Source organism: Mus musculus, chromosome 7 (assembly GCF_000001635.26).
Source record: "Mus musculus strain C57BL/6J chromosome 7, GRCm38.p6 C57BL/6J".
NCBI classification, from domain to species: domain Eukaryota; kingdom Metazoa; phylum Chordata; class Mammalia; order Rodentia; family Muridae; genus Mus; species Mus musculus.
The window spans coordinates 89426306-89452491 of record NC_000073.6 but is presented as its reverse complement, the minus strand read 5'-3'; the positions used below and the strand labels follow the sequence as shown (position 1 = coordinate 89452491).

At 41.3% G+C, this 26186-nt stretch overlaps 1 long non-coding RNA gene across 1 annotated transcript; it reads right to left on the bottom strand.

Moving 5' to 3' along the window:
- Window positions 1–20414: 20414 nt before the first annotated feature.
- Window positions 20415–26186, bottom strand: AI314278 (expressed sequence AI314278). Its single transcript, NR_102276.1, has 2 exons — window positions 26044–26186; window positions 20415–22644 (listed from the first exon to the last, which is right to left on the bottom strand). It is a non-coding gene; the product is annotated as an expressed sequence AI314278 (long non-coding RNA).

The following is a 26186-nucleotide window of genomic DNA, read 5'->3' as shown; positions in this document are numbered from 1 at the left end:
CACTGTACATACCTGGCATATTCTAAATTTACAGTAAATGTACATGGAACAAATTGAGATTAAAAATTAAGGAATCAAAGTGTTAATGGAAACATTAATCCAACTGTCATTTTGATTTTTTCCGATGAGGAATATTCTTGATTCAGCATAAGCTTTGCCTTCCTAAGTTTCTAGGTGAAGAATCCAATACTGTGGGCCGCAGTGCCATGTCACAGCCCCTCCAGAATTGCTCCTTTCTGCAGGACTGAAACTTTATTAGTTGAGATACTGCTCTCATTTCCCCTCCCCCAAATATTGGCACCTACTTTTATTTTAACTTCTGAGTTTTAATGACCTCATGGAGGTGAAGCCATATAACATTTGTCTTTCTATCTCTGCATCCATTCACTTAACACAGTGTCATCCAAGTTCATTCATGTAGAACACGGCAGGATTGCTGCATTTTGGAAGACTGAAAAGCACCGCACTGCATGTATAGAGCGCATGCTGTTTATCTGCTTGTATATCGATGGGTGTTTAGGGTGTTTCCACTTCCAGGATATTATGAATAATCTGTCTCTTCCACCTAATTTCAATCCTGTTTAATTAATACTGAGAAATGAGGTTTTGATTTAGTTTTTGTGTTTTGGTTTTTTTATTTCTTTTTTCATTTGTTTGTTTTGTTTAAAGAAAAATCTCCATTTTCCAGAGTGGTTGCACTGTTTTCTGCTCTCACAAATAGTATGCAGGGAAACAAGTATTTTGAAAAAATCAAATTGTATGTACGTATATAATGTTTTTGGACTTTTGCAAAACAACACATCAAAACTCAAAGTTCAGGATGATTCAGTCTCAGACCAGTATGATACTGAGGAGTCTTTCCAGAAGGGAATGACAAAGCCAGGACCACCCCGGGATTTCTCCAGAAGCACGCTGTTCCCCTGGTAGCCGCGGTTTTGGGACTCTCTCGCTCAACACTGCTAAACTGCTGCATAAATGCTGTTATTTCAATACTAGGATATGGTGCCGTTATTTGAAAATGATGAGAACAGAAGTTTAAAAGTCAACAATTGTAGAAACATGGAAAATATTACAATATAAACTTATATTAAAATAGTGTGAACAACAGGGCTTAGAGCATTTATTTGTGCTTTCACTTTCAAAACTGGTAATGGCATGTATTACTGTGTATTACTGCCATCCAGAATAGGGCCCACTTCAGCAATGGGACCTCCAGCCAGACACCCTAGAGCTTTGGAGAAATAGAGAATTTTTTAGTTCTAGGTATATTAGTCAAGGTTCTCCGGAGAAACAGAATGTATAGATGAGTCTCTCTCTGTCTCTCTGTCTCTGTCTCTTTCCATCTCTCACTGTCTCTCTCAGTGTCTCTCTGTCTCTCTCTCTCCATATATGTATGTGTATATATATATATATATATATATATACACATATATATGAACGAATGAAATTTATTAGAATGACTTACAGTCTGTGGTCCAGCTAATTCACCAGTGGCTTCCTATAAATGGAAGTTCCGAGAATCCAGTAGCTGTTCAGTCCAAGAGGCTGGATGTCTTAGCTGCTCTTCACTATACACCAGAATGCTCAAGAAGTAGAGTGTAATTCCAGTGAAGGAATGGATTTTCTAGCAAGGGTGAGAGCAGGCAGGTAAAGAGGCTTCCTTCTTCCAGGTGGTGTAAATTGATGGTGTATCTTCTCCCCTCAACAAATCTGGACTAGAAGTAGGTCTTCCCACTTCAACTGACTTAGTTCAGAAACAAATTACACAGGAGTACGCAGTCATTTGGGTTTTAGTGAATTCCAGATGGAATAAAGTTGACAACCAATAGCCATCACACTAGGCAAACAGAATCACTTTGCATTTTAACTTGTTTCCCAGCTCATGGCTCTCTCTGGGCTAGCTGTGATGTGTCTATGAAGTGGAGCTGGAGCAGAGGGAGGTCAGGCAGGCAGGATGTCGCTGGTTGTTCCCACTTCTGCTTCTGGTCCAGCTTTGTCTGCTCCTCTGAAGTGTGCACTGCTGCCCAGAACCCTGTGACCCATGAGGCCTCATTACCACCATGGATGCAAACATCCATGAAACAATGATCCAAATGTTTCCCCCTCTAAGTTCCTTCTGTCAGATACTGAGTCCCAGCAATGAGAGACGTGGCAGATTCTCAGTGGCTGTTCCTAACATAGCCTGTTTTTAAAGAGCAAAGATGTCCACTAAATGGACTCCCTTACTTAGGTCTTCAAGCCCTCCTGTGGGTTAGCACAGAAGTTGATATCTCCATTCTGCAGACAAGGGAATGAAATTGGAGTTCAGTGACCTCCCAAAGACAGGGGTAATTTAGGATGAGCTCTATGCCCATCTTCTGTTTGGGAGCCCCCAGGCAAACAAAGCTCACCCCACCATGCTTGGCTTGTGTTTATGTGCCGCGGGCCTTCTAGTCTGTGGTATGAAGTGAGTCACCCAAGATTATTTTCTTTAGGTTCGACTTCATGTAAGGCAGCTAACAAGCTTAGGTTCCTGAGGACAGGCTGTTAGTCCCTGGTGGTATTCACCTGGTTTTCTAGGAGATCAGGGTGTGAACCACCTCAGAAATGAAGGTCCTTCATTTTGAAGCCATCTTGACTCTTGGTTAGTGCAATCACACACATGTTTAAAGAAGGAAGTAAAGTTGGAAGGGAAGATGACTGGGCTCAAGTATCAAAGCTAGAGCAGAACCAAGAGAGGCCAGCAGGAAGGGCAACAACAGATATTGGGACACAAGGGCAGTGGCTGAGAGCTCTGAGAAGTGCTGGGATAGGAGGGGAGGAATCTTAGGAGTACTCCATGCAGAACATGATGCATCTTATTGATTCATTACTTATTCACTTTACATCCTACTCACTGCCCCACACCTGGTCACCAACCCCCACAATCCTCCCCTGTCTCCTCTGAGCAGGTGGAGCCCCCCCAGGGTCCTCCCCACCCTGGCACATCAAGTCTCTATGAGGCTAGGTGCAACCTCTCCCACCGAGGCCATACAAGGCAGCCCAGCTAGAACATATCCCACGTACAAAGAACATGACTTCTAAGGCTTGTGGCTATGTGCCTATGTGTGACTCAAAGGCATATCCTAGTCTCACATGCAGAAAGAAATGTCTTCTGTGTTCTCCAGTATATTTTGTACTTTCAGTACTTTGGTCTTCTTTAACCACTAAGAAAATAAAATACATCTTCTGAATGCCCAGAGTAATCATTGTAAATATTTTCTCTATTGTTCAAGAAATGTGTGCTTTATTTTCTTTAAATCCGCACATCACTGTATTACATGCCCATTTATTTACTTTTCTCTTATAGGACTCATCTATTAAAACAAAAAGCACAGCTTCTAAAAAATTACAAGTGTATGTGTTTGTGCATGTGTGTGATATATGTGTACATGTGTGTGTGAATGAGCACATGTGTACATACATGTGAAAAGGCCAGAGGAGGATGACTGTGTCCTCTTCTGTCATTTTGCCTTATTCCCTGAGACAGGGTCTTTTGCTAAATGTGGAACTAGAAGAGCAGCCAATATGCTGCAGCAATTCTCCTGTCTCTGTCCCCCTCAACTCCGGGGTTATGCCTGTGTACACAACCATAACTGTTTACAGTATCCCACTATTTACTTGGTGCCTAGATATTCTCAGATTCTCAGGCTTTGTAATGGAGCCCTCTTTCTGACACATTTTCTCAGCTCCTCTTCCTTCTATTATTCTATTATGTATGATTCCCAGCACAAAACAGAGGCTCAATAAACAAGCATTGATCACTGATGTCTTCTAAATGTCCTGTGTATTCCTTGTGCAATATGAAGTAAAAATAGTAAGTTATTTGAATATGCAGCAGAATGAAAGTGACCAATAGGGACAATGATATGGTAAGATCTGGTAAGCAGGAAAAGGAAGTGGACATATGTAATGATTCTGAACGTCCATCTCTGTTCTCTTCCATCACAGCCCCCTCGGACTGGCTTTTGAATTTCAAAAGTGTTGTCATAGAACCAACAATATCAACAATGTCACTTGCCTTCTGCACTACCAGTTGAAAAGATGTTGCTCTTAAGGTGATTTGTTCATGTCTATCTCCAAAGAAAGAGGGTGGTGTCCAGTGGAGAAATACTAGTTCTCACCACAAGATTATAAACAACCACAGGTTTTGTTGTTGTTTGCTGCTGAACTGGGGTGCTTGATTTTGTACTTAGTTCATTCAGAGATCCACTAAGCATGACTCTGCAAGAGTGCCTTTTGTTATATTTGGGAAGTTTTTAAGCACAATTTCTTCTGCCAGGCGTTCTGACTCACTAACAATTATATGTATGTTAGTATATTGTCTTCCCTGTTGCTAAGACTCTGTTAAATTTTTTGCTCTTCCTTCTCTATATTCTGCAAATCATTAATTTCTTTCGTTAATTAATTATTCATTCTGCATCCAGGTTACATTCTTCTTCCTGGTCCCCCAACAGCTCCCCATCCCTTCTCTCCTTCTCCTCTGAGAAGGGGGAGGACCCCTGGGTATCACCCCACGTTGGCATATCAAGTCACTGCAGGACTATGTTCATCCTCTCTCATGGAGGCCATACAAGGCAGTTAGGGGAACAGGATCCACAGGCATGCAAGAGATTCAGGGACAGCCCTTGCTCCAGTTGTTGAGGGACACCCCCATGAAGACCAAGCTGCACTTCTGTTACATGTGTTTGGGGGGAGTGAGGAGCTAGGTCCACTCCATGCTTGCTCTTTGTTTGGTGGTTCAGTCTCTGGGAGCCCCCAAAGGTCCAGGTTAGTTGACTCTGTTGGTCTTCTTTTGGAGTCCATATCCTTTTCAGGTTCTTCAATCTTTCCCCCAAGTCTTCTACAAGACTCCTGGAGCTCCATCTAATGTTTGGCTGAGGGTCTCTACATTTGTTTCCACTGGCTGTTGGGTAGAGAGCTCTCAGAGGACAGTTATGAGAGGCTCCTGTCTGCAAGCATAAGAGTATCAATAGTGTCAGGGGTTGCCTTTTGTCCGTGGGATGGGTCTCAAGTTGGGCCAGTCATTGGTGGGTCATTCCCTCCATATCTGCTCAATCTTTATCTCTGAACATTTTGGTGACAGGACACATTTTGGGTAAAAGGCTTTGCAGGTGGGTTGGTGTCCTTTACCCTCCCCTGGGAGTCCTGTCTGGCTACAGGAGGTAGACATTTCAGGATGATATTTCTAGGTCCATCCATTTGCCTGCAAAATTCATGGTGTTCTTGTTTTTGATGGCAGAGCAGTATTCTTTTGTGCAAATGAACTTCATTTTCTTTATTCATTCTTCAGTTGATGGAAATCTGGGTTGTTTCCAGTTTCTGGCTATTATGAACAAAGCTCCTATGAACATTGTGGTGCATGTGTCTTTGTGGTATGGTGGACCATCTTCTGGGTTTATGCCCAGGACTGGGATAGCTGGGTCTTGAAGTGGAACTATTTCCATTCTTCTGATAAACGGCCAACTTGATTTCCAGAGTGCTTGTACAAGTTTGCACTCCTACCAGCAAAAGAAGAATGTTCACGTTGCTCCACATCCTGCCAACAAGGAGTTTTTGATCTTAGCCATCCTGACCAGTGTAAGATGGAATCTCAGAGACATTTGGATTTGCATTTTCCTGAAGACTAAGGATTTCGAACATTTCTTTAAGTGTTTCTCAGCCATTAGAGATGCCTTTGTTGGGAATTCTCAGTTTAGCTTCTTAATTGGATTATTTGGGTTGTTGGTGTCTAACTTCTTGAGTATATATATATTGGATATTAGCCCTCTGTTGGATATAGGGTTAGTGAAGATCTATTCCCATTCTATAGACCTCAACATAAAATCAGATACATTAAATCTAATAAAAAAAGAAAGTGGGAAATAGCTTTGAATGCACAGGAGACACCTTATTAAACAGAACACCCACAGCTCAGGTACTAAGACCAACAATTAATAAATGGGACCTCAGGAAACTGAAAAGCTTCTTTAAAGCCAAGGACACTGTCAACAGGACAAATCAGTGATTTCTACTGAGCTCTTCTCAGGTGCCTTGTGTCACCTATCAGCTACTATGCCATTTATCCAGAGAATGCTTTATTTCATATATTGTATTTTCAGTTGTACATTAATCACTTTTTTTTTACTTTTGTATAAGTTGTTTATCTGCACATTTTTATTCACTCCTTGATCAAAATTATTTATTCTCCAGTGAGAGATCCCAACCTAAGTCTTACATTTTTGCAGGTAGGTATATTGCCCGCAAGTCTTTGAACAGAACTATCATAAGCTATTTTAATATCATTACTAGCTAATTCTAATACCTAGTTCATCTAAATGGTTGTCTCTGTGTATTGCATTCCCTATAAAGTATGATTTACATGTTTGTATTATTTTGTAGTAATTAAAGATTGGTATACTTTTCCATTTATTTGTGTATATGTATTCCTATGTATGTGAGTGCATGAGTGCCATTGTATACATGTCAAAGTCAGAGGACACTTGTAGAAGTTGCTTCTCTCCTTCCACCATGTGTGTTCCATCAGTTAAATTAGGGTTGTCAGGCTTAGCAGCAAATGTGTTTACCCACTGACCTACCTTTCCTTTCCACCTTTTAGTAATTTTGAATTATGTCTTCAACAATGTGATATGTTACAGAGATTGTTTTCTGTCGTAGTCATCCTGTATTGAAACTGTTTTGCTCTAGTAGTGACATCCAGATTTTCAAAAATGGATATCTTAGAAAGTGTTGCACGGGATTTCAAAATGAGACCGGAGGCAAGAAGCATCTTTAACATCTTTAAGCATCTTCAACAACAGTGCAGCGAAACCTGCATCTTTGAGACTCCAGGAATTTGATTAAAAGGGAAGTTTGCATTGGGAGACTCAGACCCCTACTTTCCAACACTCCAGTAAATGGCTGAAAACTGAGCCCGAACTGAAATGTCAAGAACCCCTGGATATAGATTGAGAGGCAAGGTAATGATTTGGGATGTCATTTTCACAGGAGGAAGTGAATGTTGTGACTTTTCCTGAAGAGACATGGACGGTCACATCCTGCCCTCTGCGTAGTGAAGCAACAACAGAACAAAGAAATAGTTCCCCACAAGTCTTAAGTAAATGAAATAGTAAGTGTGGGTGGGGTTACATACAAAACATGGGTGACTCATACGCTGCTGCACTGCCCGAAAGCCAACAGTGTGGTAATACCTCAAACAGCCTCTTCCATAGTTTCCTGAGCAACTGGAAGGCCTGTTTGAGAGACTTCTTTCCACAGAAATTGTTGTGACTTCTTGTGTAACCTTTGGAAAGAGCTATTGACATATTTTTTTGCAATATACTTTTAATAAGGGTTCAACCTCTCCTCTAGCCCACCACCCAGCTAAGATAGTGAGAGAGAAAAGTTATTAGGATACGGGGGAAGTGGACTCTTGTTCAGCAATAGTTCTTTGGGGGTGAACTTGAACTTCTTTAACATCAGTTAAGTCCCATAGCAAACACCAAATACAACTCGGCAAGCTGCACATCAGTTCTCTAGGCAGGCAGCTACCAGGCACAAACCAGCAGCTGTAGTTCAATGGTGAAGAAACTACAGTGCTCGCCCACTGGCCTGAGGCAAGGCTGCAGACAACAGCAAGCTGCCGCAGGAACCTCAAGAGCAATTCTTGGGCAGGTTTCTCTCAATGGCAGCAGTACCACAAGTTCAGCTCAACAACGCTATGTAAGACAAACCAACACATGTACGCCATTAGCAAAGAATAACGAGGCAGAAAACAGCCAAACCAATGCTTGGTGCTCGTCTCCCACGGTCTATGGAGTCATATTTATATGCTTGCATCGAAGGTCCTTTCACATGTTTACTATATCAAAACATCCTCTCACCTGTGTCTGCTTCAGGAAAACACTCTTTCATGTGCCTGCTTTAGCAAGACATCCTTTCTCCTGTGTGCCTCAGCAAACCATCATTTGACATAAGTTACTAAGTCCCAAAGAACCTCCTACTTCAAAGGGCCTTTTGAATCTTGTAAGCTTCAGGAGATTTCTGAGACATGGAAGTTTTATTTCCTTTTTAAATCCCAATGAGCCACCATGTTTCTTCCAATATTTTAATATTGGACTATTTTAATTGGAAGAAATTTTCTACAAAACAGATGTCTTAGTTACCTTTCAATTGCCATAACAAAATACCATGACCAAGGCAACGTATAAAAGAAAGCACCCAATTTGGGGCTCAGGTTTCCAGAGGGTTAGAGTTCATGATCGTCATGGCAGAGAGCATGGCAGCAGGCAATCAGACATAGTACTAGAACAGCAGCTGAAAGCTTATATCCTTATTCACAAAAATGAGGCAGCAGGAGAGACACTGGGAAGGAAATGGGTTTTTAAAACCTCAAAGCCTGCACTCAGTGACACACCTCCTCAATCAAGGCTGTACTTCCGAATGCTTCCCAGACAGTTCCACCAACTGGAGACTAAGTATGGGAGCCATTTTCACCCAAACCACTACAACAAAGTGTGAGAAGACAAACAGAAGTAGGAGTTGAACCCGGGGAAGAAGCAGAGACTATAGAATAAATCAATGACTAAAAAGATCCAGAGTGCCAGGAAGAGTGGGTACAGTGACAGAACAGAGTCACGAAGGAATGCTGGGAGCTGGGAGCTTCAATTAACTGGGTAAGCTGAAGTCCAAGGAGCTCTCAGTCAGAATATCACTGCTGACCTTTGCGGGAGCAATGAATGGCAGATTGGAGAATGTTTAAAAGTGGAGGGAAGGTGTGGTGGGGTCCATATCATTCTGCATCTACAGGTGCCTTCAACCCTTTTCACCGTTTTCCACACACACACATCTCATAATCATGTGCCACGTGATTTTCAAATGAAATTGTTACAGATGGTTCTTCACCTAAGTCAGTTGATTTCCGTTTCTTTAAAATCTTTGTAGTGGTTTGAAAGCAATACATAACCAGTGAAAGCTGTACTCTTGCTCTGCAAGTTTGATCTTTCTCCAGGCTAGCTTCATGTGGTGTGCTGTTCTATCGTGATCAAATCATTGCCATCTACCATAGCTCCCACCCAGCCGTGCCGTCACAACTCTGAACAGTGCTGATCAGTAGTTACTGCATTAAACATATTTCTGACTTACAGTTTTTGCTTTATAATAAGTTTCCCAGGCCATAACTCCACTACAAGTTAAGGAGCACCAGCACACAAAACTAGTTCTGGTCACATACTTATGTGGCTGTCCTTTAAAGCAGAGCCACCTAATTAATTATGCCTTCACAGATTTAAAGTAAGCAATTGGCAAAAAGGCTATGGCAGAAAATTTCAGTAGTATATCAGTAATTTTTCTTATTTCAAAAGATATAATTTCACTACATCCAGTAGATTTGAATCCCAAGTTTTCATTTGCTCGTGGTGTGACTCTGAGCTTAATCATCCTGAGATACAGGTTCCTGGCAGAGGTGATAACAATGGTAGCAGTACCAACCATGTACTGTATTCCTCAGGGCATCGCTGTAAGCTTTATATGGACTCAATGATGCCATACAGACAGCAACTTTATCTTGTAGTATTGTTATCATTTTCCCTTTAGATGACAAAAATAACAAAACAAACAGAAAGAAACAGAAATAAAGATATGTGCTTGAACTCACATTACTAAAGTGGCAGAGTTGGAATTTGAACAAACAAGGTACTCATTAGCTGAAAATTGATATCATAACTTATTAATCCATGTAATAATATTTTAAAAGATATTTGCATGTGAACATCAATTAGACAGATCCAAATTTGAAGTTTATATGAAAGACTGAAGATTAATGTGTTCTTTCCAAGTTTAGTGTTCTTTTAAAAAATATGCTGAGTTTCTAGGAGAGTCTCATATTTTGAAAGTTTTTGAGGATATAAATGGCAACTCCAGTGGAGTACAAATCACCAGGTGGGTTTTAGTGAGTGTATTGTGATTCAGCTTTCCAACCTGGAGACCTGAGTACACTCATCGCCTGCCTGTCTGAGGACAGCTGGGAACGAAGGGAGCAAATGGCACAGCAGTTGGGGACCGTCACTCGAATCAGTCCAGCTGCCTGGCAACTGTACAATGGAGAGTATTTAACTGAAATGGGCAGTCTTAGTAAGAGACCAGGATTCAGTGGGAACATGAGAGGCATAAAACCAGAATTGGGATTCATTTAAAAAAATAAATACAATACAAAAAAAATATCTTTACCACCATAGATAATGATGTTCTGGGAAGACAGAAAGTCAACAACAAACTGAAGAGAGACAGACAGACCCAGGGTGTTGTAATGAGTAATGCTGGCTCAGGAGTTAGAGATTAGTATAGTCCTGGCCTTGGTATAGTTCTTATTCCCTTTAAATCTTGGTTCCTTCATAAAACTGTGTGTCTATTCTGGAGACTTGCAACGAGGAAATGAGATAATGTAAGAGAAGAGGCCAAGGTATTACTCAATTGTGCAAAACTCTGCTCAGACCTGTCATACTATAAAACCAAAAGAAGTAGGAGAAAATTGAATAAAACCAACTGAAAAACTGAATCACAGAGCAGCTGTCTAACTGAATATCGTATAAGCATTTATAATTATGCCTCACACACAACTACTGTGGAAATGATAATGTAAGTTCATATGAATAGTATTAGATAAAATGCACATGAATATGATTTTTATAGAAAATTATTTATATAAAGAATTAACAGTGGTTGTTATTTGTATTGGAAGACCATAGATGGATTTGGTTTTTCCCCACGTATACTAAGACCCAGAGGTACCTTTCCAGGTTTTCTGCAGTGAGAGTGCATTGCTTACGTGAAACACGGATGTGTGGTTGGAGACAAGCCATCATGGATGTTTTAGTGTGTGAGGCTTTTACCTATGTCATCGTGGGGTTCTAATTTGCTGGTCCTCAAATCCGCCACAGGTTAACTCCTGAGAAAATGGCAACAATCCAGCAGAAACCCAAAACGTGTTCCTAGAAGAATGAGAGGGATTTGATTTCACTTCCTGTGGGTGGATTTTTTTTTTTTTTTTTTTTTTTTTTTTTTTTTTTTTTTTTTTTTTTTGTCTGCCTGGGTGTCTGCTGCTCTGAGAGGAAGTATGTGTCAATGGAAAAGAATTTAATTCTTTGCAGAGAAAACGATGGCCAGTGGACAAAAGGAGAAGCCGGAGTGTATACTTCTCCAAGGTTCTTCCCACACACAGGAGCTAGTCTTCCTAACTGGAGGAGCCAGACACCTGCTCACTCACACAAACTTCAGGGCTTCGGAAGAGCAGGAACATGGGGCTTCCCTGATGCTCTTGAAGAGCTGGTGGGTTTTGAGCTTTGGCTTGTAAAGCTGCTGTGTTTTGTGGGGGAGTTGACACCTCTATGAGTCTCAGTTCCTCAATTGTAAAATTCTATCTGTCTGCCACCCCTGAGAGAAGGTCCACTAAGAAAGGGACCATATTTTGTCCCACTTTGTACCCCACAAGGTCACGTGTAAGATCACTGTGCATTAAATAAAATGACAATGGTGTTCCAAGTGTCATTTAAAGTACACAATCAATGTTCACAGTTGCATCTGTGAGCATGACCCTCCAAGGTATGGTGTATGCATATAAATATATATATATATGTAGGTATGTATGCATAAATATATGTCATATTTATAGATGACATTTTATTTTTTCAGAAAAAAAAAAACCTAAATCAAGTGTGGGGAAGTGTTAAGACATGCTAAATCAAGATGGTGATGATACCTTTAGACTTTGGTTTCTCTGCCCCAGACTCTTGTCAAATTGTTCTTAGCCTTTCCAAGAAATGTTATATGGAAGATAAGGTTGCTTTGCCCTCACTAAATGTTAATTACTTCTCAACATGAAGAGTAAAAAGTAGTTTTTGTTCATTTAACAGTAGATTTGGATGATTTGATTTGAAGGACCTGACTTGACTGCCAACCCATGGTGGCAGCATCCCACAGTGACACATATTTGGGGGGTTGGGGTGGGAATAGAATAGACACCAATAAGCTAAGGAATAAGATGGATCTCAGCTAATATCCTGGCTAGTGTTGGCTACTTTCCAAGCTAATATGTATAAGTATCATTGGTTGTGTATTAGTTTAACAACTGCCTTCCATACACTAGGCATTATTCTAGGACCTGAAATGAAGCAATCAGAAGACATAGGTTTTGCTTCCTCTCCCTCTCCCTCTCCCTCTCCCTCTCCCTCTCCCTCTCCCTCTCCCTCTCCCTCCCCTTCCCCTTCCCCTCCCCTTCCCCCTCCCCCTCTCCCTCTCCTCCCTCTCCCCCTTCCCCTCCCCCTTCCCCCTCTCCTCCCTGTCCCCCTCCCCCTGTCCCCCTTCCCCTCCTCTCTCTCTCTGTAGTATAAAAAAGAAACAAATTATTATTATGCAGTAAAAATCAGATTATGGCCCTAGGAATGAGATGAACCATCTATCCGTGCTTAGCCATTTCATTTTAGAATGGGATCTATAGCTCTTGTGAAGCTTAGAAGTTCAGTAAATGATATGAAGGTCTTTAGTTTGTTTGCTTGTTTGTTTTCAAAAAATTACCAACTTCATACAGGATTATGTTAGTTAAGGATGAAATAAAATCAAGCTTAATTGTGGGTATGTGTAAAAATGAACAGAAATATGGAGCAAAAGTTTGGGAAAGTAACATGAACAATATTTATTTGAAGGAACAAAGCAACAGCAAGAGAGTGGTGAGAAGGCTGTGTCTTTGTTACATGTGAATTTCTGTATTTTCTTAAGATTTTGAATCTATGATTCAGGCATACATTATTTCAGTAGCGAATGTATTAGTGAATTTTCTGGAGGCAGAGGAAAGGCCAAATCTTTCCCCAAATACCCACATTTTGTTATTTTATCTGTCCCTTTTTAAATTTCCCACTTTAAAATTACTACCTCACCACCATCAAGACCCTTCATTGCCTTCCCTAGTTCATTGTCTTCACAGAAGTTACAAAACCTGGAATCCCGGGGCTGGAAAGATGGCTCAGCAGTTAAGATGACATACTACTCTTGCAGAGGACCCAAGTTCTGTTCCCATTACCCATGGCAGACATCGCAAAATTGCCTGCAATCCCAGCTTTAAGAGATATGATGTGTGCTTGGGAGATGGCTCAGCAGTTAAGAGCACTGACTGCTCTTCCAGGGGTCCTGAGTTCAATTCCCCGCAACCACATGGTAGCTCACAACCATCTGTAATGGGATCTGGTTCCCTCTTCTGGTGTGTTCCTGAAGTTTAAGTGTGACAGTGCACTTATAAACACACATACATAAATAACTCTTAAAAAGAAGAAAAAGATATGATGTCTTTTTCTGGCCTCTGTGAGAACCTGCGCTCATGTGCACATACACACCCAGAGACACTTGTATACATGGAATGGAAATTTTAAAATAATATTAAAGTGAGATTTTAAAAGATCTGCCATTTTGCATATTTTACTTAAAAACAAAAGTATAAGTCTCCCTAATCAGAATATAGGCTCTATGTAAACTGAGATTGCTGGATATTCATTTCATAACTTCAAGCCCTGTTGCCTAGGACACCAAGCAGGTGCTCTGGAGGCTGACTTCCAGAGTCTATGGAACAGAATACCAACAGTATTACTTCTCAATGGAGGGATTACAGCTCCTCTTCCTCCTCCTCCCCCTCCTCCCCTCCCTTTCCTCCTCTTCCTCTTCCTCCTTCTCCCTCTCTCCCTCCTCCTCCTCTTCCTTCTCCTCCTCTTTCTTTTCCTGTTACATGGTGTCTGGCCTTTTAAACAGGAATATATTAATTTTATTATTTAAGAAAGCTTTTATAATTAAACATTGTAATATTGTTACCTGGTTGTTGATAAATGGGACTCTGAGAGAAACCACAATGGAAAGAATATGAGTTTGTGGGAGTCAAGCCAAGGAGTCTCAAGAAACCTGGTGGGCTGAAGACAAAATTCCCCCAGTTCCTACAGTCGTTTCTGTCACCTGTTTTTCTTTTTTTCCAGACACTGGGATAAATGCCAAGTCAGGGGTCAATGGCTCACAAAGGGTCTTCTGCTTCATAGTTTCTCATCCTCAAACAGTGGAGCCCAGAAACTTACCCTCATCTTTCCACCCAGCCAATGTTTTCTTTTTTGCATCTGGTTCCTACTTAGGTTTCAGCCAATTCTTTGTTGAGCCACTGGTCTCTTATATTCCTTGGGAACTGGGCTCTGTTTAGGCCATAAAAGGGATGAAATGCACCACCTGATACCTCTCTATTCAGCTATTGAAGCCATGTCCCAGATGGAGGCCTTGAGGGCCACGCTCTCCCATTGTGGCAGCAGCATCTACACCCAGCCCTTTGAAGACGGCACATGTGAAAATGAACTCCGGGCTTTTGCCATTTTTCTCTCTCTCATTTTCTCTCTCTTCTGTTGCTGGTTGCATTGAGTGACCAGGGAAACCCATAGCTCATCTATATGTTAAAGTGTAGCCTGCCCTGGGAACAACAAGGGACAGTGGCCATCATGGCTCAAAAGTTAGGGAACATGGATTCCTACTATTGCCCTACCGCTAAATTGCTACATGATCCTGCTGAGACCAAGTAGATTTTGCCCCAGTATCTTCATTTGTAGACCTTTGAGTTGTTTCTATAGCCCTTACCCAGTTCAGCTTTGTTAATTGAGGACGACAGTGACACCTGGTGGTTCATTTAGAGCCATGCCTTTCATTTCTCCACTGGACAGCCATAGACAAACAAGTGTCTCTTTGGCCTGCTCTCCTTCCTTGCCCCTGGCTCACCCTTGTCAATCATCATTGCCCTCATTTTGTCTCCTGACAGACTCAGAAGAATTCGTCGGCCTTCCTCCACAAGTTGCTTCCAATCCCACTCTGGCAGATGCTAGTAAAGTCAAGGTAAAAACAACAGACATACTCATGAATAAGAGAACTTCAGCCTTGGGTGTTATGTCAGCTGGCAGGACAGCTTTAGAGAAGACGTGGATGATCACTGTTAAAGTAGTAGAAGTAGAGATTTGTTTCCTAGGGATCTAGCTTATAAAACTATCAGACTCCAAACTGCTTCATGCTCTGGTTTCACTATGTACAAAATAAGAGAAAGTTGCATCAATCTTTAGTTTATTTCATTTTTTTCATCCTCTGGATATTTAATGAGCATTGATGTGTGCCAGAATGCAAACTTAAAGACATAGTTACAGTTTTCAAGCCTCGACCTATGTCATGAAGAGGAAGGATAAGAAAACTCTCAATACCGGGTGTCGTAAGGTAAATGGTGTGAGAGATGGAGACATGGCTCAGCAGGCAAGAGTGCTTCCTACTGAGGTATGTGGATCTGAGCTGAGATCTATAGCACTTGCATTAAAAGCTCGGTGTGTCTGCTCTAGCCCTTATAATCCCAGCATTGTGAGGACCAGAAACTGGAGGACTACAGCTACAGGTGCAGTAAGAGATCATTTCCACAGAATAAGGTGGAAAGTCATAAAACAGGCTACTTAGTATCCTCTTCTGGCCTTCATTGGTGTGACTGGGAGCACACACAGATACACACACACACACACACACACACACACGAGTTCCTACTCAAAATGTCTTGTTTACTGGATGACAAAATGAAACAAAAAAAGGGAAATTATTTAAAGTGACAGTATAATTCTATAAGTTTGATTTTTTTTTCTTAATTTTTTGCTCGATCCTGTTCAAGTTCATGCAGGCAAACCTTCCAGGTTGTTATGTGTTCAGTGTTTCGGGATGTGATCGAAGTTTCAAAGACTTTACCCTTCTTTAGTAAGTGACTCCTTCCCGCCATGGTCTCTGTAGTCTACTGAGGAATTTCCCAGGATACCTCACTGAAAGTCTTGATAATTCCGGGTTCATGAACTTCTTTCTCTGACCCTGATAGACTGTTTGCTTTAGGAAATGCTGTTCCTGCAGCAGATCATGTTCCACCTTAGTGTGTATTCACATTCTCATATGTTTACCAACCCACACCATTCCCCAGTTTCCAGAAACATGAGACAAAAAACAATGGACCAGGCTGTGGAAAAGGAAAGGCTTCTTAGCCTAGCCCATTAGCACCTGCAGAAAAGGAAGCTGTCGGCAGCACACTCAGTTCAGAAAAGCCAAGCCGGTAAACTCTCTTCGAAGCAAATTTAGTTAAGGCCACAGGAACAGAGGAGCTCCCAGAACCAAGAGGGACCAAAAAATAGATCATCCTCATCTTACTTTCTCAGCAAAAGCCTTCAGGAAGGGGATCATTGGTCTCCTGGGATGGACTACCAGCCACATTAATCAGAAATCTTTAGGGATACTTTATAAATAGGCAAAACACAGCAATGATTGCCGAAATATTCTTCTCTCTTTTATCATGTGACATTAATCAACCTAAACAAAATCAGTTTCTGAGCCTGGACTCTAGCTCTGGGTTTGCTGAACTATTTGACACTTGGGCATTGACACTGAGCCTTAATTTCTTCTCCATTATTTCCTCTATCCTCCCTCCCTCCCTCCCTACCTCCCTCCCTCCCTACCTCTCTCCCTCCCTCCCTCCCTCCCTTCCTTCCTTCCTTTCTTCCTTCCTTCCTTCCTTCCTTCCTTCCTTCCTTCCTTCCTTCCCTCCCTCCACTTTTCTGTTTATATTTTGGGTTGTTTTGGTTTGGTTTACTAGATCTTGCTATACAGCCCAGGTTGGCCTTGAACTTGTCATCTTCCTGCCTTAGCCTCCCAGGTGCTGGGATCAAATCTTGTGCCACTAAAGAGTCTTTAAAGTAGACAGAGTGTCCTTGCCAATAATTATTAAATCAGATAATTGTCGAGTGCAGGGCACAATACCTGGATCAGGAAAAAAAAAATGGTTTTCTAACCCTTCATGCCTGAGCAGAAAATGCTTTAGAGATCTCAAAACTTGATCCAGAGAATTTTCTTCTTGCTCAGACAAACACACAGCAAGTGACCTGGTGACCTAGATAAAGAGAGACTTGCATCCTGGTTCATGGTTTCCCATGTTTTTCACTTGTTCACTTGATGTTTGTTTGTTTGCCTTCTATCTCTGCATCTCTTGAGATGTGGGGCAAGTAATATGTATAGGTAGAGAAGGCTTAGGGGCTTGAGCAGCAACATACTCATAAGTGACTATAAAGCCCTTGAAAGACAGCTAGCTTTAATTTTGCAAGTATAAAACACATACCTAGTTTTAAATATTTGGCAAAAAAATAAAATATTGTTAATAATTTTATATTAATTATACAATGAAACAATATATTGCATACCAGTGAGTTAACTGAGATTTAATCCTAATTTTATCCATTTTTTCCATTTGTTTAATGTAATTATTGTAAAATTTTAAATCCTGTGTATAGCTAGATTTCAGTCAGAGCTGAGTGAATGTCACTAACTGGGTGAAAGATCATTGAATACATCCTGGACTTCAGGCTCTGCCCCCTACACTTCTAAGGTTGTAAGGCACTTTATAAGTTACAGTATCCTGGGATATTACAAATGTTAGGATGTAGATTTGTTTGTTTTGAATGGAGATCTAGTAAATTACTACTATGGGACAAATACCTTTACATGAATTGGCATTTAGTCTGTAGAATAAATATAAAAAGAAAAAAATGGCTTTCCCTTTGCCAATGAGAAAGAGAATACCTGTAGAAATTAATAGAGTTAGCTATGGTGGGTGACCTTGTTCTAAAGAGGCAGAGATAGCCTGGCATCTTCATTTCACCCCCACTCTCTAGCTCTTTGTTAAGTTCTCAATAGAAAAATTAGTTCAGGAGCAACCAGGGATACTTCCACGCACTTGCCCCTAAGGTGTGTTTTCTTGTTTAGTAGAATCTTACATTGTTGGGAAAATCTTACATGGTTGCAAAAGAATGTTTTCAAGAGGCTCCTTGAACACTGGAAAAGAAAGCCCCGTTCTCGACAGCTTTGGTAGATCATTGACGCCTAGTAGAAAAGTATTAGAAGCTGCTAAAGGAGAGAGGCTCAAAAAGCGAACAGGCAGAGGAGCTGCTGGTAGTTAATTGTTCACTAGCTCTGGAAGATGTGGCTGGGAGGGCAGCAGGAGTGAAACGTTGACCAGCTCTGATTTAGATGCAGGAATGTACTGGGGAGGCAAGGAAGGTCATGGGAGCAGTTGGCACCTGAGACAGCTCCCATGGGCAAAATTCCTGAGAGGAAAAGGGAGTGTGCTCAGAGGGGAGGAAAGGGCCTCTGGCCTCAGAATTCCTTTATTTCCCTAACTCCTATGGTTGTTTCCAGAACCTGATTTAAAAAATAAAAATTAAAAAAAAAAAAGTGGTGAGGTCATGTTTGGCTTTCTACCCCAACAAACTCTCCTAAATTTTATATGTGGGACAGGAAAAATAAAGATGAATTAAGAAGATATTTGCCCTGGCCTCTGAGCCAAACTGAAGAATGGAATGAACTGGCTTAGAGGCCCTTGGACCTGGGTTCAAGTGTTGGCTCCGTCTCACCAAGCAGTCTTAGGTAGTTAGGTAAGTCCCTGTACTAAACTGGAAAAGAGCCGTGATAAAGCTTCTCTCCACGTGCTGCTACAGTGGTTAATAGATAAGGAGAAAGCTCCTGGTTCCTTCTTCAATTGATGTTTAGTTGAAAGGTGGCAAAGGCAGTATCTAGCTGTTTAAAATAGCCCAAGGACTCCCACAGCTCCTGGGGTAAGTCTCCAGGCTCCATCCCTCTGTGATCCGATCCTAGCTCATCTATAGAGCATCCCTTCTCTCTGCCTCCTCCTTACCCCCTCCATGCCCCCACTTTGTGGAAGTTTCTGATCTGTGACCCTTCTAGAATCAACATTCTGCATGGTGAGGCTTCCTTAACATTTTTGAAGTCCTTTTGTCACTCAAGGGAGTTACCCTTCAAAGGCCTCCCTCCAGTACAATCCTCCTCCAAGCAGCCTTGGTCCTCTCCGGGGCTTAGAACTTAGTCCCCTGTGGCTGAGTTTGCTAGCCACAGATATAAATTGACAAGGAGCTTGTTGCGTTTCTCTTAAAGTACGAAAGTTTGCTGGCTGCCTGCCTGCCTAGTTTCTGTCATAGAGACGCGGATTAAATTTCTCTTGGACTAGTTTATAAAAGCCCTAGATGCTGGATGGAAAAGTGATTTGCATTTTCTCTTGGCAGGAATTCTCTAAGTGAGAACAGCGTTGAAAAAACAACTGTTTAACTAGAGCTCCAGCATGGTGATGGTGTATGTGTACGTGCTGTGTGTGTGAACATGCACATGCATGTGGCCGAGTCTGGCCAGGCTGATAAGCTTCTTCTTATTGGTTGACAAACTCCAGAGGCAGAAAATCAAGATAAGGAACAGTTTTGTAGATATGATGACCCTACTGGCAACATAGTTTCATGGTTGGGTTTTAGAGTTGATGTTACACTCCTCACCAATTGAGGCAGATGAGAAATCTTAACCAAATCATCAGAAAGAAAGATTCTTGGCCATTCTGGATGTAGGGGTGGGGTGCTATTGAGAGCATTACAGTGAGTTTTATTTCATTTTATTAAAGTCCTATTATGTGCCAAATACTTGTTTAATGCTTACAACTACCCAAACTATGTTTTTAATTCTTTTAGATGGGAAAAGTGGACTCAAAGGTGAAGAGTCCTGTAAGACACTCTCCAACTAGCAGGAGCTAGATCTGAATTACCACCTAAGTATGTCTGTCTCCAGCGATTACTCTATAGCCTCGGCCTGGGGGAGATGTACGTCCATGCAGTGTTTTGATAACAAATACAACCACTCTTCATAGCTGTTCAACTTCCAAGGAGAAGTGTTTATTTAAACTTTGGGGTTCAGTTGGTGGCAGTGTGGAAATCAGTTGAACTGAGAAGTAAACAGGTAAACAAGGCAGGCACCCCTAAAAACTCCTCTTTTAGTCTACCTTCAAGGCATTTTCCCCCCTGTAGCAGCAGCTAAAATCTTTTATGAAAAAGATGCTACGTTGCATGAAAGCATTCCTGTTACTATCTTTAGGGTACAAGCTAAACATGTCCAAAGTAATTTCGTCTGCCATCTTTTTTGTTTTCTTGAACTATAACCTTATGCTGAACATGCTCTTTGGTGAACATCTTAAACATGAGGCTGCCTTCCAAAGGCTTTCTCAGATGAATGTTTAGGCTCCCCTGCCCCGCCCCTGCCCCGCCCAAGAAAACCCCATTCTTCTTTTCTTCATAGAGGGAGTTGCTTTGGAAATAGTTACCACAGCCCCCTATCTGCTTCAGTTAAAGAATCTTTCTTCACTCTATTATTTCTTGGCCGTTTGCTTTGGCTTTGCACGAATAAGATGCTGGCTCCTTGCTTTTTATTGGAATGACGGAAGCTTGACGATTCATCCCATCCTCTCTCCCATCAAAAGAGGAAGACTAAAATGAAGCCAACGTTGAGTCCATTACACTGCATTGTCTACAACCAGTTTATTTTCAAACCTCACCAAGACACAAGCCTTACATAGAGGGGAAGTTTGCTCGAGGGAACTCAGGGATAAGAAGTGTGGCTGCGCTTCCTAAGAAGGTTGAGAAATCAAAGCTGGGAAATCAGGACACAGGTGAGAAGAGCAGCTTCCTGGCACCCACTGTCTCTTGAGCCTGGCTTTCTCTGCATCTCCACAAGAGGCAAAGCCTCTTATTTCCCAAAGACAAAAACTTCAGTTAGGGTTATACTTTTGGATTTTTGTTGATGACTTGAGAAAAGGATAAGACCTTCATAATTAAGACATCTCTACTTTCTTTCTCCCTGGAGAGACCTCCAAAAGGCCACACTCTCCCTCCCTCCATTAGGGTCACCAACAAACCTGTCTCATCAAGAGTTCTACATTGCCAAACTAGTCGTGTTTAAGCAGAAAAGGCTGATGTGTTTCTGTTCTGCTAATGATTTCCATCCCTTTGCTAGTTTGGAAGTGAGGCAAGGAAAGGAGAGACCCGTATCAGTCCCCAGAAAGTGGTAGTAAGTAGCCAAGTGTACTTATGCATGGTCTCAACTACTTCTTAGATGAAGACTTACCAGAGTCCCTTAATTCCAATTACAGATTGATATGAAATCGCTGACTGACCTAACTTGGATGGGTTCATTCAGTTCTGTCAACTTTGCTAGAGGCTATGAGTCACTGTATGTCAACAGGAAGGTACATGACAGAAGAAAATGACCTGGGGCTGAGCAATGAGCAGACAGCAGTCACCTCAAGGTCTTTCTGTCTCTGTCTCTGTCTCTGTCTCTGTCTCTGCCTCTGTCTCTCTCTCTGTCTCTCTCTGTCTCTCTCTCTCTCTCTCTCTCTCTCTCTCTCTCTCTGTCTCTCTCTCTCTCTCTCTTTCTTTTCCATTAGGTAGAGAATTATACCTTAGGGAGAATACAATGTCACAGATTAAATATAAGTAAAATTCTTATCTTGGTCAAATGCAGCTTCTGAGGCCCCATAAGCTGGCTCCAGGGCGGACACTTTCCATTCATTGCTGAATAGCAGCATCCCTGTAACAGTGACACTGATAGCAAGGCTGATCTAGGATTGCAGCAATACCCCATTTTAGCAATGCCCCATCTCTTTCTTTCTCTTTCTGGACTATTCAAGAAGAGTGGAGTTGTAAAACAGTCATGGAAACTTTCCATATATGGTGCCATTTCCAAATTCTGAACACTTAAGTCATTCAGGTTTAACCTTAAAGTCTTTGATCATCAACTCAGCTTTTCACCCATTTAACAAATATCTACATTAGCACATAATGTATATTCCCATTATATACCAATGCATAAAATATATATCACATCATGACCTATATTGGTATGTAACTACTTATGTCATCATTATATCAATAGATATATTGGTATTACAGGCCAGTCACTTAAAAATACAACACATTTTGCCAGATGCTCAGTTGCTACCCTGATAATTGTATGTGAAAATTCACTATCCTGTGAAAATTGTGAAAATTGTGAAAATTGTGAAAATTGTGAAAATTCACTATCCTGGGATGATGTGGAGATGTTCTGATCACCAGATTTAAAAAAAAAAAAAGCCCGGGATGGTGGTTTGCCTCCCTAATTCCAGCAATTCCATTGCTGAGACAAATGGATCCCTGGGAGTCAATGGGCAGCCATCTTCCTTACTTGTAAGGTCCAGGCCAACGAGACACTATGATCAGTGAGAGACACCATTTCAAAATGAGGTGGCTGTCACCTGAATCACAAGTCCTCTGGCCTCCATATGTGTGTGCACACACATGAACAATCTCATCAGACACATGCACCCAAGTATTCCCATGAACATGTAAACACATGCAATCTATCCTGGGGCTGAAAGATTTCAGGAGTCGTAGAAGTGGAAACTATAGTTGGAGAGTGAGGAGTCTTGTGAAGCAAAGGCAAGGATGCCACCAAAGTCATCTTGCTGTTTGATATCTTTATTCTTCCTTACTCCAGAAAATATAAGTAACTCTTCCTGGGCATTTTGCATTGTTTCCTTGGAGAAGTGATTTCTGGTGGGTCTGATGGTTGGTCAGTTTTGCAATGTAAACATTTCCTTCAGGGCCTGGTAGCTGAGACATTTTCCAGGAAAATGACAGACACTGATGGTTGATCTGCAGTAGCTTGGTCCGTGAAAGCCAGCCACCTTGTATCTTCAAGTGCCATTTACACCTGTAGAATCGGGATTTGTAAGGTTGGATGAGGCAGGGGCACAGTATGTTTGGAGGGCAGCTGGAGATCAGCGAGCCAGACTTAAAGTTAAATCTTTGTCAAGCTGAGCTGGTACAGCTGGTAAAGATGGAGAGTTGTTCACATTCAGGGGGCTAACCAGAGCTGATGGAGCCTAGGCCACAACCATACAATAAAGTCTCCATTCAAGTACACCACTTAAAGTTCCAGGAGTGGTGGCCAAGGAGCTGATTATACTTTCTGACTGGCCAGGCCTGCTTGCTTCCACACTAACATGTCAACTGATCTACTTGTGGACACGTGACTCATCTAGGCCAATCCAGATCTTGTGGATCTCCTAGTCTGCTCCTTTCACACAATGCCAAACCTCCAGGAATGGAATGACTACTTTTGTAAATATAATGGAACAGAGCCATACATAACTTGAGCCTGCTGCTGACCCATGAAGGGTAAATAGCAAAACTCTCTTCCCTAGAAACAAACAAGAGCAATAAAAAAACATGGAGGTGGGGGGTGTGGGGGTGGGTGGGTGTTGCACCATCCTTACCTTACCTCTCCTGTAACTCTGTGATGTTTCAACGACAGGTTTCCCCAGTGGTAAAAGCATAGAAGACTTAGTGACTTAGTTAACCCTTCCTTACCTTTTTTTTTTTTTTTTTTTTTTTGCTTGAATCTAAATAATGAGGAAAACAGGCAAAAATACACTAAGTAGCAAGGTCCTTTTTCTAAGCATACGTGATAGCCTTGAGCTGGTAGCCGGCGTCCCTCATTCTGTTCACCTTGCTCTACTATGGTAGGAGGAGAATGAACCACACCAAAGCAAAGGAAGGACACTTTGTTAAAGATTATCTACACGTAGATAATGTTTTTCCTGTTCTCAGACTGCCTAGTGTCCAAACATTCTGCAGCACACATAGGAGAGGTTAAGAAGGTAAACTATGAAGAGGGACGTGAGGGCAACAGCTTTGTCAGGCAACCTCCCAGCCTATTAAACACAAGCTCATATATCCTTTGTAACAGCAGTCTGGTTGCTATCTATCTAGGGGTATGTTTTTTTTTTAAATATTCTCACATTCATTTATTAGAGTTCACACTCATTAGTAGTTATACATGCATGAACATCTATGTAATGTGTATGTTATTGTGACATTTTGCTTATAATCGTAAAAATTGGAAAATAACTTAAGTTGCCATCAGTTTAGCTCTCGATCAGCCATAGAGTAGAATACAGGGACGAAGATTAATTCTGAAATGAGGATTTGCAAAAGTATATCGAAGAGCAGAAGCCACGTGCAGATGAAAGTGCCAATCTGTGTCATGCAAAGTTTACATGTAACGGTGTTGTCACTACTAAGAAAAGCATAGTAATAGTATTAGCAGAAAACTCATAATTCTATTATTTGTGCTGATACAGTCAAGTGGTAGATAATTATAATCACAATAGTTTAGTATGTGGATGTATACAATTTTGTATAAACATTATAAAATGCCTAGGTGGGGAAAATCAATATCAAAATGTTTGATTTTTGTTTCTAAAGATTTGTTGTTTACAGTTTTACAGCAAGCTCTGGCTTTTAGAATCCCTCTGCCCTCTGTTCCTCCACAGCATCCACTGAGAGTAAGGTTGTAAAGTTTTTGGTACATGAACTGAACAGGAGCAACAGTAGATACGCTTAATGGGGGAAGCAAGCAAGAGGACTGAACAGTATAGACAGGTGTATGGGGGGCTTTGGAGAAAGAAAGGGGAGGGGGAATGATGGCATAATATTATAATCTCAATAAAATAAAATAATTTAAAAATATCTTTACGAAAAGATTTTTTAAAAACTTAATTATGTGTATGTGGGAGAGGTTCGTGTCCTCCAAGGCCAGAGGTACCAGATCCCTCTGAAACTGGAGTTACAATGTAGGTGCTGACCTATCTCTCCAGACCCTCTCTTATCTTTCTTTCTTAAAGTATAAAGTGGAAAACCCATTGAACAATGGGGGAAATTTTGGAAACAGAACTTTTGAAAGAATATCATTTGATAATTCTTAACCACATAAATGTAGAACTCTTCAGAAATTCAAATAAAAACACGCAACTTTTGAAAAAAAGAATGATGTAATAAACAGTAGGAAAGTGTTCCCTGGGGTCCTCCCAGGAGACTCCAACAGGGAACATAGGTCACCCTGTAGATCCTGAGGAACATCCCTAAGAAATTAACCTTGGACTTGGGATGGGAAGAGTAAAATAGGCAAACAGGTGATGTGAGGCTGTGCAGAAGAAAAGGATCAGAAAAAAGGGATGCAAAAAAAGGATCAGCAGCGGCACTACCTCCCCCACCAGCCCAGAAAAAGCCATGCACTCAAAGAACAGAAAAATACACAGCTGACTGAAACACACACAGCGGCAGGCAGGCTGACAGAGGAAGCAACAGTTGACGCTGAGAAAGCACTGCACAGCCTAAAGTTTTAGACGTGTGACTTTGTTCTAAGAGCAGCACAAAGCCATTGAAGAGGTGGAAGCTGGGAAGTGATGGGATCAAGGTTACAGTTTAAATGAGCCTAGTGCCAATGAGGGGATGAGACTGGAGGAAGCAAGAGGGGATGCTGACAACTCATAGAGCTGCCAAATCGCTGTGGAGGACGGCTTGGCAGTTTCCTTTTAAAGTTAAACATACACCTACCCTATGACCTAGCAATTTCAGTCTCAGGTTTGTATTCAAGTTAAATGAAAACATGTGTTCCCAAAAATATTTGTACAAGATGTTTATAGGGACAATGATTTGCAGGATCAAAATCTATACGAAAAAAAAAAAAACCTGCCAATTTTCTATCAAAAAAATTGATAAGCAAATAGTTGTGCATTTATATTCTGGGATACTACTCACAATTCAGCTGCACCATAGATGATTCTTAAATCAAAAAAAAAAAAAACAAAAAACAAAAAACAAATACAGCAACGGTAAGTATATGTCTGCATATACCTCATGATTTTACGGGTGTGAAGAAAGTTCTTGTATGGAAAAAAAGTAATCAATAGTCATAGAAGTCAGAGGAGAACACTGGCTAGACAAAATAAAAGGATTGTTGGAGGATGGTAGAAATGTCTTGTGTCTTGTATATGACAATTATACAAAATTTGCAATTGTCAGTATTGTCAAAGAGAATAACTGGGTTTGCATCTTCTATTGTCTGTCAGTTAATAAAAATAAGATGTTAAGAAAGACAGGAAGTGAGTTCAACAATTCAGGGAAGCATGATGGTTGCTCGGCTGCCTTCCATGGGGATAAAAGAGTGTATATAAGTGAGCAAGCTCTCTATAGTTGCAGTTGAGACGCGCGGCTTTCTGTAAGCTATGGGGCTCAGTGAGAAAGCATGAACTTGGCTTAACCTCACCTATTTCAGACGTCGGTGGTGATGCTGACCTCCAGAATTCCTCCTGAAACAGTCCTGCTTGTCTGCTGTGACCATCTCGGGGTGATTCATCATGATCTCCTGGATGGTTTGTCACAGCTTGGCTGGAAATGGAAGCAACTACT